Below are 13,776 nucleotides of genomic sequence, written 5' to 3'. Positions count from 1 at the left end.
CACTGAGATTCCAGGCACATGCCATCACACCCAGTAAGAGCATCATACTTTCAACTAAACAACATTTTTCTAATTCAAGCTTTCAAAGAAATTATCTAGTACTATTAAAAATTTTCACCTAGAAACTCAGATTGAAACTAAAATATCACAGCACTACTTCAGAACTAAGCTGACAAAAATCACTTGGAAAAGAGCCATCGATTATTAAAGTCTTGTTCATCCTAATCACCTCCTCCTGGTTGTTAAATGAACCTAATTTTAATCCAACCAAAGTGTACAGAAGGAGGCTTTTACAACCCCACAATTCCCTAGGTGTTCCAAACTCCATGGCATCCCCTGAAACTTATTAACCATGGGGCAACTCACTAAATCGGGAGTAAGACCACGTCCTTGGATCTGCACAACATAGCAATGTCAGCTTGTGCTACTGTCTTCACAGTTCTAAACCATGAAAATACTGCACACTGATGTCATGAGACCCTGGATGTGTTTTCACTGGCTTTTCCCATTCAGGTTATAAAAGAACCATGAGGGAGATGAGCACATGGCAAGATCCCAAAACTACTGCCACCAACATTCTAGTACAATGAACACTAGGAGCAAGTGTGAAAAGAGCAGGAACCTCTGCCCACAGTGGCTGGCTGATGCCCCAGGGGACGCCTGAGGCAGCACAGGTCTTCCACCAACTTTAAGAAAGGATGAGGGACACCACTCACCCAGCTCACACCCTGGCCTCCTTCCTCCCACGAGCTTACCCACTAGTCCTGGAAATTTTCTTGGAAATGCCCCTTCTCCCATCCCACATGGACTCCCACTGTCTCAGACCTGGACGGCCTGCGCCGACACGCCCCGCCGCCCAGAGTGCCTCCAAGGTCTCCACTGACTCCTTTCCAGGTTTCTGCTCGGCTGGCTCCTCTTTTCTTCTCCACTCGACACAGCCTCCTATCAAGGTCCCGCTCCTTCTAGGAGGTCCTGGGCTGACTTCCTAGTCCTCTGGGTCCTTTACTAAATCCAGCAAAGTTAAAAAGTGGAAAGGAAACTCAGTCGCTCCTCCCAGGATCTCCCTCTCAGCTGGCTTTTCAGGAGAGTTCCTGGGTGGGGATGGTGAGATACACCTAGTGCCGAGTGCCTCTGAGCTGAAGGGCCAGGACCTAGGTCCCAACTCGCTGGCCACCCACTGTGCCATTAAACCTATGCATTCTTGTCCCATTCAGTTCACATCATGACATTTTTCTTTCTCTTCTTTCTTTTTTTTTTTTCAGTGATGCTGGGGACTGAACCCAGGGCCTTGTGCATGCAAGGCAAGCATTCTACCAACCGAGCTGTATCCCCAGCCCCACAAAATTTTTCTTATTCAAGGGCTAAGGAGGTAGTAAGCCCTTGAACACAGAGATGCTGACTCTAGAGCAAATGTTCATTATGTGGCCTCCTCATATGCAGATGGGAAGAATGCCAATCGAACCTCCACAGCTGGACTATTTGCTACGAGAAGCAAGTAACACTTAGAAGGGCTACAACTGTAAGATGTCAAGTTCATTTGGTTAGGTCAACACCGGAGCTGTGGCCTATGAAAGTGGCCTGGTTAGCTATGTCAAATGATCAACATGGGCGGCCCCCAGGCTTGTTTTAATTACAAAGCAGTAACATTAAAGGTAGACTCGAGGAAGCAGAAGGTACCAGCATCAGAATCGCACCCGTGAGGAAACCAGGTTAGCCACGTTATCTGTGTTATGGAAAGAGCCAAGGGAGAGCATGACCCGTAGGGGCTCTTCAGGTCCTCGCTGCCTCAGGGGAGATGGTGATTGCGGCAGGCACGTGCCCATCACTCTCTCTCTTGCTCGCTGTCTCCCTCTCCCCTTTTGGCAGAAGGGAGGTGCAGAGGAAGAAGTTGGTTAAGCTTTATGATAACCTCCTAACTTAAAGCTTTAGAAGTCAAGCACAGGTCTCCACCAGATACACGACTGGTTGAGACATGAATACTCTTCTCCAGAGTGACGGCCCGAGAATTCTGTCTCCCAAGGGCCCCTACATACTAACAAAAGCACCTGATCAGACAAGGCGGGACTTGAGACAACCACATGGCTAGAGCAGGTGTGTGCTGGGCAACAGGCAGAGCAGGTGAGGAGTCTGGCAGACGGTGACAGAAGAGGAGATGGCCTTAACTCACGGGTGGGCACCGAGGACAGAGCCTACCCCACAGGTTTTTATGAAGAGGAGTATGGTGTTGAGGTCACTCATTTAGAGGAGCCACGCCGAGTGAAATTACAGACCTTCATTTAGCAGAGTTGTTCAAGTTAGGCTGCCCTCCTGCTAAGAGCCTCAGACAAGTTCAAACCTCCCACCTATCACTAAAAAACAGTAAAATAATAATAGTGAAAAGAAACATCAAGATAAAAAGAAATGGTGAATAACAAAAAGTAAGAAATAAACTAGGTTGGGTAGCACATGCTTGTAAATCCCAGCAACTTGGAGGTTGAGGCAGGAGGATCGCAAGTTAAAAGCTAGCCTCAGCAACTTAGCAGGACCCTGTCTCAAAATAAAAAATAAATGGGACTGCAGATGTGGCTCAATGGTAGAGCACCTCTGGGTTCAATTCCAAGAGCGGAGGAAAAAAAAAAAAGGTTTTTTTTTAAATGTCTTTAAAGCAAAGAAATTGCACTGTATGTGCATGTTCTGATCCCTGTTTTTTTCAAAAATGAAAATTGAACATTAGAAATCCTAAAGGTTGATGTACCCAGACGAGTGGCTGACGGTACCTGCCTCAATGGCCACTGACCGAGCATGACAGCAGTGGGCTGGCACCTCCGCCTGTGATGGGCTGACAGATCCGGCTCCATGAGAAGGTTCTAGGCCAGACTCTGAGGGAAATGACTAAACAGACGCCATGTTGCTCTGAGACTCCATGTTATGTAGGAAATAAGCTTCTCCCATGGGAACACCCTGCCTCTGTGCCCATCCTCAGTTACTTGGTGTGACAAGTTTAACAATACAGAATGATAATTCCTATGTAAAGAAAAATTGCTCTCTTTTGATTCCTATTGCTCCTAAACAATGTACCATGTGAACAGCGACTGTGTGGATGTTAGCAACCATTCTTTAGTTTGTACCTAGGTAAGGGTCATTCTGACCTACGTCCCCCTCTGTCGATGATCTCATGATGTTAATGTGTAATTTCAAAACGTAGCAACAGACACTTATGATTAATGTGATTTTTGGTATAAGAACCCCTACAACCCTGTGTCGGGGCTGTTCTCCCAATAGCCATTTTTGGGGGCACTGTGTGAGATAGTCAGCCGGCTGGCTTAATAAAGACTCTCAAATTTGGACTTCTCAGTGGGGATCGGTCTGTTCTTAATTTGTGCCCCATAACACGCCATGGCGTGCAGCGGGCACCCTCTACTTTCCCTGCTGGCCAAGTCATTCCCAAAGAAGAGTTCAGCAAACACTCGGGAAAGGCTCCACCACGAAGCATCCTGAGACACTGACAAGTAAACCTCACAAATTTTAATTAGCACTTTAAATCATCTCATTTTTTAATGTATTTATTTTCAAGAGGGGTCTCACTATGTTACCCTGTTCAGTTCAGAACTCCTGGGCTCAAGCGACCCTCCTGCCTCTGCCTCCTGAGCAGCTGGGACTGCAGGCTGTGCCACCACCAAGCTGTTTGTTTAAAAAACCAAGAAGCAACATTTGGATGCAACAATTGTTTTAAAAAATCACACGCCAGGCTGTTCTGAATGGGAAAGTTATGCACGCTCTTCAGAGGCTGGGTCTTCACTGCAAGCTTCACTAAACTATGTTCATCACACTCTCTGTGACAGACTGGCAGTTGACAACCCAGAGCAGGAGGTGCTCTGAGACCACCTCTCTGCACCATGGTCCCGGGTTCCTGGGCCAGCCTCCACCAGCATCTCAGCCAGGTGCCCCGTGGGCAGGGGAGCGGGGCTGACATCCTTTGCACTGACTGCTTGGGCCTTCACACTCTGACCAGTTATCCAGCAGTGATGGCAAGGGAAGACCTGGCCCTCTTCTAGGCTGTCACCTGACCAGTTGCCAGAGCCCAGGGGAACCCCCAGTCCCTGGCTCCCATGGGGCTTTGTCTAGCCACAAGCCTGTCACACACCCTGGGAGCATAAGACACTGCTAAGGCCCAATCTAAGACAATTATTTCTGCTCAAGGCACTGCAGGGGAGTGACATTTTCAGGCAGTTCACTGCCTGGTTCAAAGCAGAAAAAAAGGAGGCACTTGCAGAGAAGGCACAGCAAGTCTTCTCAGCGCAGGAAGGCGGGCAGCAGCCACTCCAGTGTCCGACCCCACAGCCAGCGGGCCCCTTGCTCTGAAGAGGCTGACAGGCCAGCCTGCTCCTGCAGGAGTGGCTGAGACCCAGCCCGTGCTCACTCAGGAGGGCACCGGACGGTGCTTCCTGGTAGCGTAAGTGACAAGAGGCACAGATGTCTACTTCGGGGAAGTGACTCTCTGATGATGACCCGCAGAAAGACAACGCCCACACAAGGAACACAGATGAGGGTAAGAGCAGGGTGAGCATACCCTGCACTCTCCTGGACAGAAAGGTGGGCTCCAGACAGCACGCATCCCTGCCGGGGCAGAAGTGGCATACCAGGGTCATATGTCTTAAAACAGAAGGGCCAGAGCTGCTCTCAAGAGGAATCCTCTGGCCCCCAGAGTCCTCTTGGCAGACCAGGCTTGGCAACTGTCCCTGGCAGGCTGGTCCAAGGTCGGAGGCACTTAGGAAACGGCTCCCATCCTACAAAATGATCAGGATGTTTTGCTGGCTAGAAGCCAGCTCAGGAGAGGACTGTAAGCTCTGCTCTACCCAGTAAGAGGCATCTCTCTGCAGCGGCTGGCACACCACAGCAGCTGGCAGCTCAGGCCTGGGTACCAAGTTCTGCCCCTTCAGCCTTGAGCTGTTTGAGAGGCAAAGCCAAGAAAGAGAAGGACAGGAGGTGGTTATTTTAAAGACCTGGAGGAAAACACTGCTTGATCTTTACTTATAAAATCATCTCAAAATGAAATGTCAACTTTACCATCATCTTAAAATATATAACTTAGATACGCAGCTAGGTTTCTGGGATTCTAAAGAAAACTTATGATCTTAGGTATTTTTTTAACAATAATTTTCATATGCATTCGACCATAACAAGGGACAAGCTAGAAAAATTGTGCCAAATTAATCAAAATTAAGAGATTGAAGCAGGGTAACCTACTTTAGCACTCAGGCCACATGAGGTCAGAGAATAAAATCAAGACCCCAACAATTAACACAGATATATATGCTAAAGTCAGCATTAAAAAAAGTTTCTCAGGACTGGAGGTGTGGCCCAGTACCCAAAAAAAACAGGAGGGGGGGACCTTCTCTGCCTGTGTAATTTTTTTATACTCAATTTCCCTGGATGCTGTTCACGTTTTTACATTTCTGAGTTATAAGAAGAAACATATACTTGAAGCAATGAGTTACTATTTTAAGGATAAGTTTAGTCTTATACCAATTGAAATAGTATTGTTATTAAAATTGTATTTATATTCACAGACAAAATTAATATGAAGCAAACACAGACTGTGTACATGCTCCCTTTGCTTGAAATCAACAAATCTCAAACCGATCCCAATCCACTATCCAGGTCTCAATCGACCACTACTTGTGGGAACAAAATTCCAATTCTCCCCAAACTGGTTCAGAGTCCCTGTGCCATGCCTGATGCAACCTCTGTAACAGCAGCCAGTCACTACCCAGTGTCCTTTACATCATCAGCCCTGGGGTTCAGATAATTTCTTCCTTGTCCCATCAGAGGAAAATGAGTATCAAGACTTTGAAGGAGCTGGCCCAAATCACAGCCAGGACTGGAAAACAAGAACATGTGACCTGTGGTCACTGTGCAATACACTAGGTCAGCGTCCATCACCTTGTGTACAGAAAGGACATGACAGTTCATCCTTCCTCCCTGGTCCAGAACAAAGTCCTGCAAACCGTGTGATCTTGTTCAATCAAATCTGGGTGTTAATCTACCCCAGAGGACACATGTCTAGCTCTGAACACAGCTGGTCACAATGCTCAGCTAAGAGACACAAGTTATGACACTTGAGTTCTGAGGACTGCATCATGACACAGGCAGAGCAAACAGCTCGATGACGCCTTCCCTTATGGTGTCTACCCCCTGAAAGAATGTGGCTGCCTTTCTCACGTCTGCACCATCAAAAGTTCAAGTAAGAAACATAACCCAAGACTACTTTTTGTCTTTTCTGCAGTAGCAGTCCCTGTGGGATTGGCTGGTCTGGAAGGACAGCCCTGACACAAACTCCACACTCCTCCCTGTGCCACCTGTCAGAGCAGTGCTTGTGCCAGGCACAGTGGCACACGTCTGTAATCCCAGCTTCTCAGGGGATAAGGCAGGAGGGTTGCAGGTTTTAATGCCAGCTCAGCAACTGAGCGAGGCCCTAAGCAACTCAGTGAGACCTTGTCTCTAAAAAAATATCAGAGATTAGCTTGTTTCACCATCTGTTGAAGTTTGAGATTTTTAGTCTCAGGGCTACAGGTTTTTTTTTTTTTTTTTTTCCTCCTAGGCAACCTCGGAATAACTTTTTGAGGGTTCAGCTCGCCTCTCAATGGACCCGTTGCAAAAATTTAACCCAACCTTGGCCCCCGAGTCTTTTCCGATGTCTGAAAATGAAGAAAATTTCCCCAAAGATTCAGTGGACTCTCATCCAGTCAGTTCAGAAATGCTAATAAAGCAACTTCATAACTGGACTCTGAATCCTGTGCTAAACGTCCTTCCCCTCTGCCAGAAGGTCCACCCCAACCACAGGACAGAAGTGAGAGGATCTTACTGGAGGTCAGAAGAGGCTTTCCCTACAAGCGTTGAGGAGCCCGAACATTGTTATCTGCACAGAAAGAACAGCCGTGGCAGAATGTGGCAAAATGGAGATATCTCCTAAGTGTAAGATTTTCCCAGCTTGAAAGAGAGCAACAAAGAACCAACAATCTTAAGGGAGTTCAGAGTGAATCACGAAGTGTACCATTCAAATGTACCTGCAGTTATTGCGTATATCATGGATGGGACCCTTCTGAGAATGCTAGAATAGGGTATGATTATGACACAGAATCAATATAGGAAGAAGTTGTATCTTGTTCATGATGCTAATTTTAGGCAAGCTTTTCTATGCTTAGATTGCGTACCAATGATTTTTGAATAGTTTATGTATGAGTTCTGTGATGTCTTTATTCTTTTTCATCCACTTTTTTTTTTGGGGGGGGGGTGTTGAGGTCCTATTCATGCCTAATGCCAGCCATTTATAAGGAATCCATGCTGTTAAAATGTACATAAATGATTTCAAATATGCTATAGTTTTACTTTTCTGCTCAATCCAAAGAAGTACCAATAGGTCTCAAGTCTTTCCGTGGATTTTATAGGCCCGAAATCTGTGAAATAAAACTCAGGAATTGTAAGAGACATAAAGAGACTATTGGATAGTTTGATTAGAGTGTAATAATTAGAGTAGATAATTAGATTTTCTGATTTTCAAAAATCTGAGTTGCAATAAAAGGAAATTTTCTGCTATTTTAATTTTCAGTGACAAATAAATGTGTACATAGAGGAAAAAATATATATATATATCAAAAGGGCTGGGGGTGTGGCTCAGTGGGTAAGCACCCAAGGTTCAATCCCCAGTACCAAAAAGGAAAAAAACAATACCTAAGGGTAGCATGTCTAATTTCTTTCGACAGTCAGGAGTGAAGCATCCAACTCAAGGTGGAACACCCACAAAAGCTGCCCTGTATACAGTAAGTAAGAAGGTAGAAAGGCTAAGAAGTGGAAGATGCATGGAAAAAAGCTCGACTTCTGAAGTCCCCCATGCAGCCAGAGTCTGCCGGCTTCGTTATTTGGAACTTAATCTGAGTCTGTTCCCACAGGGGTGAACCAAGAAGCAATTCTTATGAACTGCTTCGGGACTTAAAATGAGACAATAAGCATGTGAGTGTGCACGCATGGGCAAGGGAGGGGGCCAGCAGGCACACAGGACCCAGGGTCCTGGCACTTCCTTGCCTCCAGCAACACTGCCTGGACGTCCCAGGGTACCTCCGGGTCCAGACAGAAGGAGGAGTCTGCTCCCTTCGCTGTGCCACCAGCCTCATCCCTTCCCTGACTCCACGCTAAGAGCTGCTGCCAGGCAGACCAGGCTCCTCGGGTCCATCAATAGGCTGACACCACACTCTGGAGGGTTCTCCCTGAATAAGACCCCATCTCCTCAGGGCTGCCACCTTTCCCTCCTCTCTTCGTCACAGCCCAGGCCCCCAGACAAATGGGTAGATGTGCTGCGCGTTTCGGTCCACCACGGCCTCCTGGGGGAGCTCTCCTCCTCCACCTTCCACACACAGTTTGATAGTTAAGTGCCGTAAGTAATGCACCCCCACAAGAAAACAGAACAAAACAAAAACAAAGACCATGCCCAAACTGACAACCACAGGCCACAGCTGGGCAGCACCTCCCCAGCTCGCCTGGGCCTCCTCATACCTGTTCCCAGCGGGGACACAGGCTCCTGCGTGTGCGTCTCCTAACGTGGAGGGGCCTGCTCCAGTGTGAGCAGAAAGTCAGCTGCGGCTCCGCTGCGGCGGACAGAGAAAACTGCTGCTGAACCCACCAGCACTGGCCCCTGGGCTGGGGTGGAAGATTGCCCAAGGCCCCGCTCACCACAAGGCTCCCTCCAGCCCCTGGCATCCACCTGAGGCGGAGCGGTTGGCTATTCTGGACAGGGCTGGAAAGTACGTATTTTAGCTTTGTAGGCCACGTAACAGTTGTTGCCACTCTGTCATTAAATCACAAAAGAGGTGTAGACAATATGCACATGTATCAGTGTGTCTGTGTTCCAATAAAACTTTGTTTACGGATGCTTATATACGAACTGCATATAATTTCATATGTCACAAAATACTATTTTTCTTTTAACTACTGAAATCTTAGTTCGAGAGCCATACAGGACAGATTTGGACTACTGGGGGCAACTATATCACTTTCTTAAGGGGCTGTCTGCTTTGTGTCTTATATTTTGTATCCTATCTTCAGGCCTTTTATTCCTGTCATACAAAAGACGCCGTGAGCCAAGACCAAGACATGTACACCCTATAACTCTTCACTGATTCTACATAATGCCTTGCAAGAGAAGAGATGTGATCCATATCTGTCGAATAAATATATGTTACTTGCTACATTTTCAATATTAACTTAAGAAACTCTAAACTGTATATTAATTTATGTCTCAATATTAATATGCAACTGAACTCTGATCCACTAGTGTCAAATAAAACATTTTTTCTTTATTCCCACAAGTTTGTATTAAATATATACAATTTTAGGTATTTTTTTACTTAAAGGAAGTAGACATAATATTATTTCCTAAATAGATCTCAAAACTGACTTTAAGCCAGGCACAGTGAAGCATGCCTGTAATCCCAGCAACTCAGGAAGCTGAGGCAGAAGGACCACAAGTTAAAGGCCAGTCACAGCAACTTAGTGAGATCCTGTTTCAAAATAAAAAATAAAAAGGGCTGGGGATGTAGCTCAGTGGTAAAGCATTCCTGGGTTCAATCACCATTATCAAAAGAACAAAAAATAATAATAATCTGACTGAAAAGAGGTACTTATAGGTTAAAAACAACAAGAAAAAAACCCTGTACCTTCAAACCACGCAACTAACCTACTTTTTACACTGCTCAATTCATAAACTGCAGAAATTAATAAAACCTAACCTAAGTAGTACAGAAGTGGAATGTAAACTTCAACTGTATAAAAGTATAAAGGATTAGCTGATTTTGTGACTTCACACCCCAGTAAGTATTACTATTTAACTCAAAATTTCAAAGAATACTAACATTTAAAAATATTTGGGGGCTGGGTTTGTGGCTCAGTGGCAGAGTGCTTGCTTCACAAGCGTGGGGCACTGGGTTCGATCTTCAGCACCACATAAATAAATAAAATGAAGACTTTCTGTCCATCTACAACTAAAAAAATTTTTTTTAAATAAAAATAAAAATATTTGAAGGGATTTTTTTGGTACTTGAATAACCATAAGCTCTTAATCATTTTTGGCAATTAAAAGGCAATTTACTATGTAGAAACCGTGCAGGAAATGCTGCAGCCTACAGTGTATTTTAACAACAAAAAAACATACATACATGAATGTAACCTACCCTGAAAGCAACCTGAACATTTTTTGTGGCTAACAACCTTCAGCAACTAGCAGGAATCCTGGAGAGGAGTCTGTGGAGATGACCAGAATCTGGCTCTCTTCCCTTTCAAGTGCCGGCTCACAGACAACACCCTCCTGTGTGGGGACACAGGTACAGACCCACACATGCTCTGAGGACACGTGGTTTATAAGAAGGGGAGTCGTGTGCCCACTTAAGAGATTCAGAACACAGACCTGCACTCTAAGGAAGCGACAAGGATGAAAGCAACCTGCCCTGCCTGCAGGACAGGGCCTGAGACCCGCTGGCCCAGGCACAATCCTCGCATTCCACCACCCGGCAGCAGCACTCCTGGAGACTGCGCGCTGAAGCGCTCTCCTTCCTGGCCTTAGGTGGCATGCAAACGGTCAGCCACAACTGGTAGGAACGCTGCTTCAACGTCTGACTTTTAATTTCACACATTTTAAACTTATGAAAGCACCATGACTGTCCCAGTCTTAGAAAAGGTAAGAGCTACAGGGTATTCATTAGGAAATAAAATGTTCAAAACCAACTTAGACTATGAGGAAGAAAACAGGAACAATTACCATCTCCTGCTGGGGAGCTGGGAATTCAGTGATAGAATTAAAGAAGTAGAGACATAAATTCTAAATGACTAGGGACTATCGACTAGTTCAGAGGATACAGGGCAAAAGCTCAGATCAGAGGGCGCACGGACTTTCCATAGTCAGGTTTCAAAAGATAAATTTTCCTTTAAAAACTGTGCTATCTGAGCTCCTCACGCTCTTCATCGCAACGACTGCAGCACTCCCTTCACCTCCGGGAGCAGCGCTGTCCTCCCCCAACCCCACAGCAAATCCCACGCACCACGAAGTATCCCCTGCCTCCCGGGAATGCCACCTCTCCCTCTTGAGCCACTCCATCATCATTTCTTTAAGATACCTCCCCCGCCTGCTAGACCTTTTGCTAGAGACGGTCATCTCAGTGTCCCTGCTACTGCGCAGGCTCCGTGTCAGACACCATCTACCTGGTCAAGTCCTTGCTACTCTCTGGCTTCACTGGGTAGCCTGCACAGAAGAGCTGCTGAGGAGGCGTCCACTCAAGATACTGGTGAATGCATCGACTAACAATGAACTGTCAGTCAGTCAACACCCTCCGGACGGCAGGAGCTGAGACGAGAAAGTCTAATAAAGCCGAGGGTCCCCTCTATGAGTCCCAAATGCTTTAAATCTGTCATTTTCCCTAGCTTATGCTTTCACTACCCATATTTCTCCTTTTAATTTCTTACTACAAATGAAAAAAGAAAAAAAATTTTTTAAACCTGGCAGCATCTGATTCTGTGCCCGCCCCCATTAGAACTACTGCAATTCCAGGATCCAGTTCAACACAGCGAGTAGGACAAACGCCTGTTGAGTCACCCTGAGGAACCTTCAGAGCATATCTAAAGGGCAGAAATTAAAAGGCGTAACGATTCTCTAAAATGTCCTGAACTAGGAATGCATGAAAATTAAATACAGATAAACATCAATATTGGTCAACCTGAGGATTTCATCCTTTGGTAGTTAAGTTGTATGTTATCTCCTCTACAATTCAACTTTTTAAAGTATTTGCAGTTAAACTGACTGGAATAAATACAATTTAAACATTAAAAAGAAATTCACTTTCAAGGTTTCATCAGAAGTTGGAGCTCATATGAGGTGTTTACCACACCTCAATTTCTTGAACATTCATTTTTCTTAAAAAAGATCAACCCCAAGCCCTGGGCTTGGAGCCCCAGTTCTTCTCTTCTTGCACACTGATCCAGTTCCATCTCTAGAAGATGTCAGTAAGCAGTGATTTCTGAAAAGCTGGTTATTACTGAGCTCAGTTAATGCTGACCGAAGGGCCACTGGCCATCTGAAGTCAAGTCAGCTTCTACCTGTGAGCACAGCTAGACCCGAGGGTGGCTTCCCGGCTTGCAGCTTACCCGGAACTGCTACTCGCCACTCCAAGTGTTTGCAGACAGGCAGGTTTCTGCCAGCCTTGAAAACAGAACAAACAAAGAACTAACTTTATGGTGCTTTTATTAGACAACAATTTTCATACAACTGCCCAAATGTAAATTGTTTTCCACACAACCACAGATAAATTTTTTTCTTTTACTGTAAACATATGGGATACATGTTGCTTCTCTGTACATGGCGTAAAGGCATGCCATTTGTGTAATCATAAATTTACATAGAGCAATGTTGTTTATCACAGATACATTTAAATTTGAAACACAGAGATATAGTGGTTGAGAACCCAGACTTGGAAAAAATAAAACAAAGTAACTTTTTACTTTTTATACAGGAAAATCACAAGTACAGAACAGAGAGCCCAGCATCATGAACACCACATCCTCATCACAGGCCAGCAACAGTGAGTGCTTCAGCAGCACCCAGCCACTTCCCACTACCCAGGATGGACTATTCTGAGGTTGGTCTCAGACATGATATAATTTCATTTATAACAATTTCAATGAAGATGCAGCACACTGGGTGGACCTTGAGTCAAATTCAGGTTACGCTTCTAGCAGCACAGATCGGCAGCTCTGGGTTACTAACTTAGCTTTTCTGACACCATCTTCCCCCCACCTCAGGGTCACCAATGCAAGGGAAATGTGATTAAGAGGTGTCTAAAGAGCAAAACCTAAGCCAGACGCAGTGGTGCATACCTGTAATCCCAGCGGCTAGGGAGGCTAAGGCAGGAGGATCTCAGTTCAAAGTCAGCCTTAGCAAGGACAAGGTGCTAAGCAACTCAGTGAGACCCTGCCTCTAAATAAAATACAAAATAGGGCCGGGGCTGGGGCTTGGTGGTTGGGTGTCCCTGAGCTGGTATATAAATAGCGATCACTAGATAGATGAACTTAATGGTGGCACAAAGAAAGAAGCTAGCACCAGGGCTGTTATTCCGTACTGTACCAGTTTATTAAAAAGCTCTTTCTGGTTCATTTCCACTGAAGTCACCAAGCATAAGACAGGTACCAAATAACCACCTGAAAGAGGCTCTAGGAGAGAACAACCCACTTGCCCTGGAAGCTGCAACCATGAGGTGCAAGGACTGGTACAGCAGGGAAGGGCAGCCTGTGGTGGCTGAGGGGAGGGCTGCTCTGGAGGCAGGGCGTACTTCCTGGGACAGCAACACCCAAAGGGGCCTCCGCCTCTCTGCTGCTTCTGGACCAGCCAGACTGACCCTGTGGAAGCTGGGGTGGCAGGGGGGGGGGGGTGTGTGTGACACTTTTTAAATAAAGCTCAAAATGAACATTTTAAGTACTAAAATTAGACTCCTCTTACAACCAGAAGTGATGAGAAAACTTGTTTGCTATCTAAAGCGGTAGAAAAAAGTTATTGGATATATATTACAGGAGACCTGGGTATAATAACCATCCCTCCCAAGAGTGCCAGACATCGAAGGAGCTCAACGGGGAACTGGGAGAAAAAATGAGGTTGTTGCTTCCCTCCCACTCATCCCATCCAGTCCTCCTCACAGATGCAGAGTGAGGCAACCTTATTAGCTGCAATGGCACAGATACGAACACTCGGAAAACTGCACACAT

The 13,776-nt window shown here is 45.7% G+C and overlaps 1 protein-coding gene across 7 annotated transcripts in view; it reads right to left on the bottom strand.

Annotated features, from left to right (window-relative positions):
- SHQ1 (SHQ1, H/ACA ribonucleoprotein assembly factor) overlaps positions 1-13,776 on the bottom strand; it is a gene marked incomplete at its 5' end in the record, with an annotated part of 84,681 nt that overhangs the window by 36,028 nt on the left and 34,877 nt on the right. The window lies entirely within an intron of this gene.

This window comes from Sciurus vulgaris, assembly GCF_902686455.1.
Source record: "Sciurus vulgaris genome assembly, chromosome: 19".
Classification (NCBI taxonomy): Eukaryota; Metazoa; Chordata; class Mammalia; order Rodentia; family Sciuridae; genus Sciurus; species Sciurus vulgaris.
This window is presented reverse-complemented; position numbering and strand designations above follow the sequence as displayed.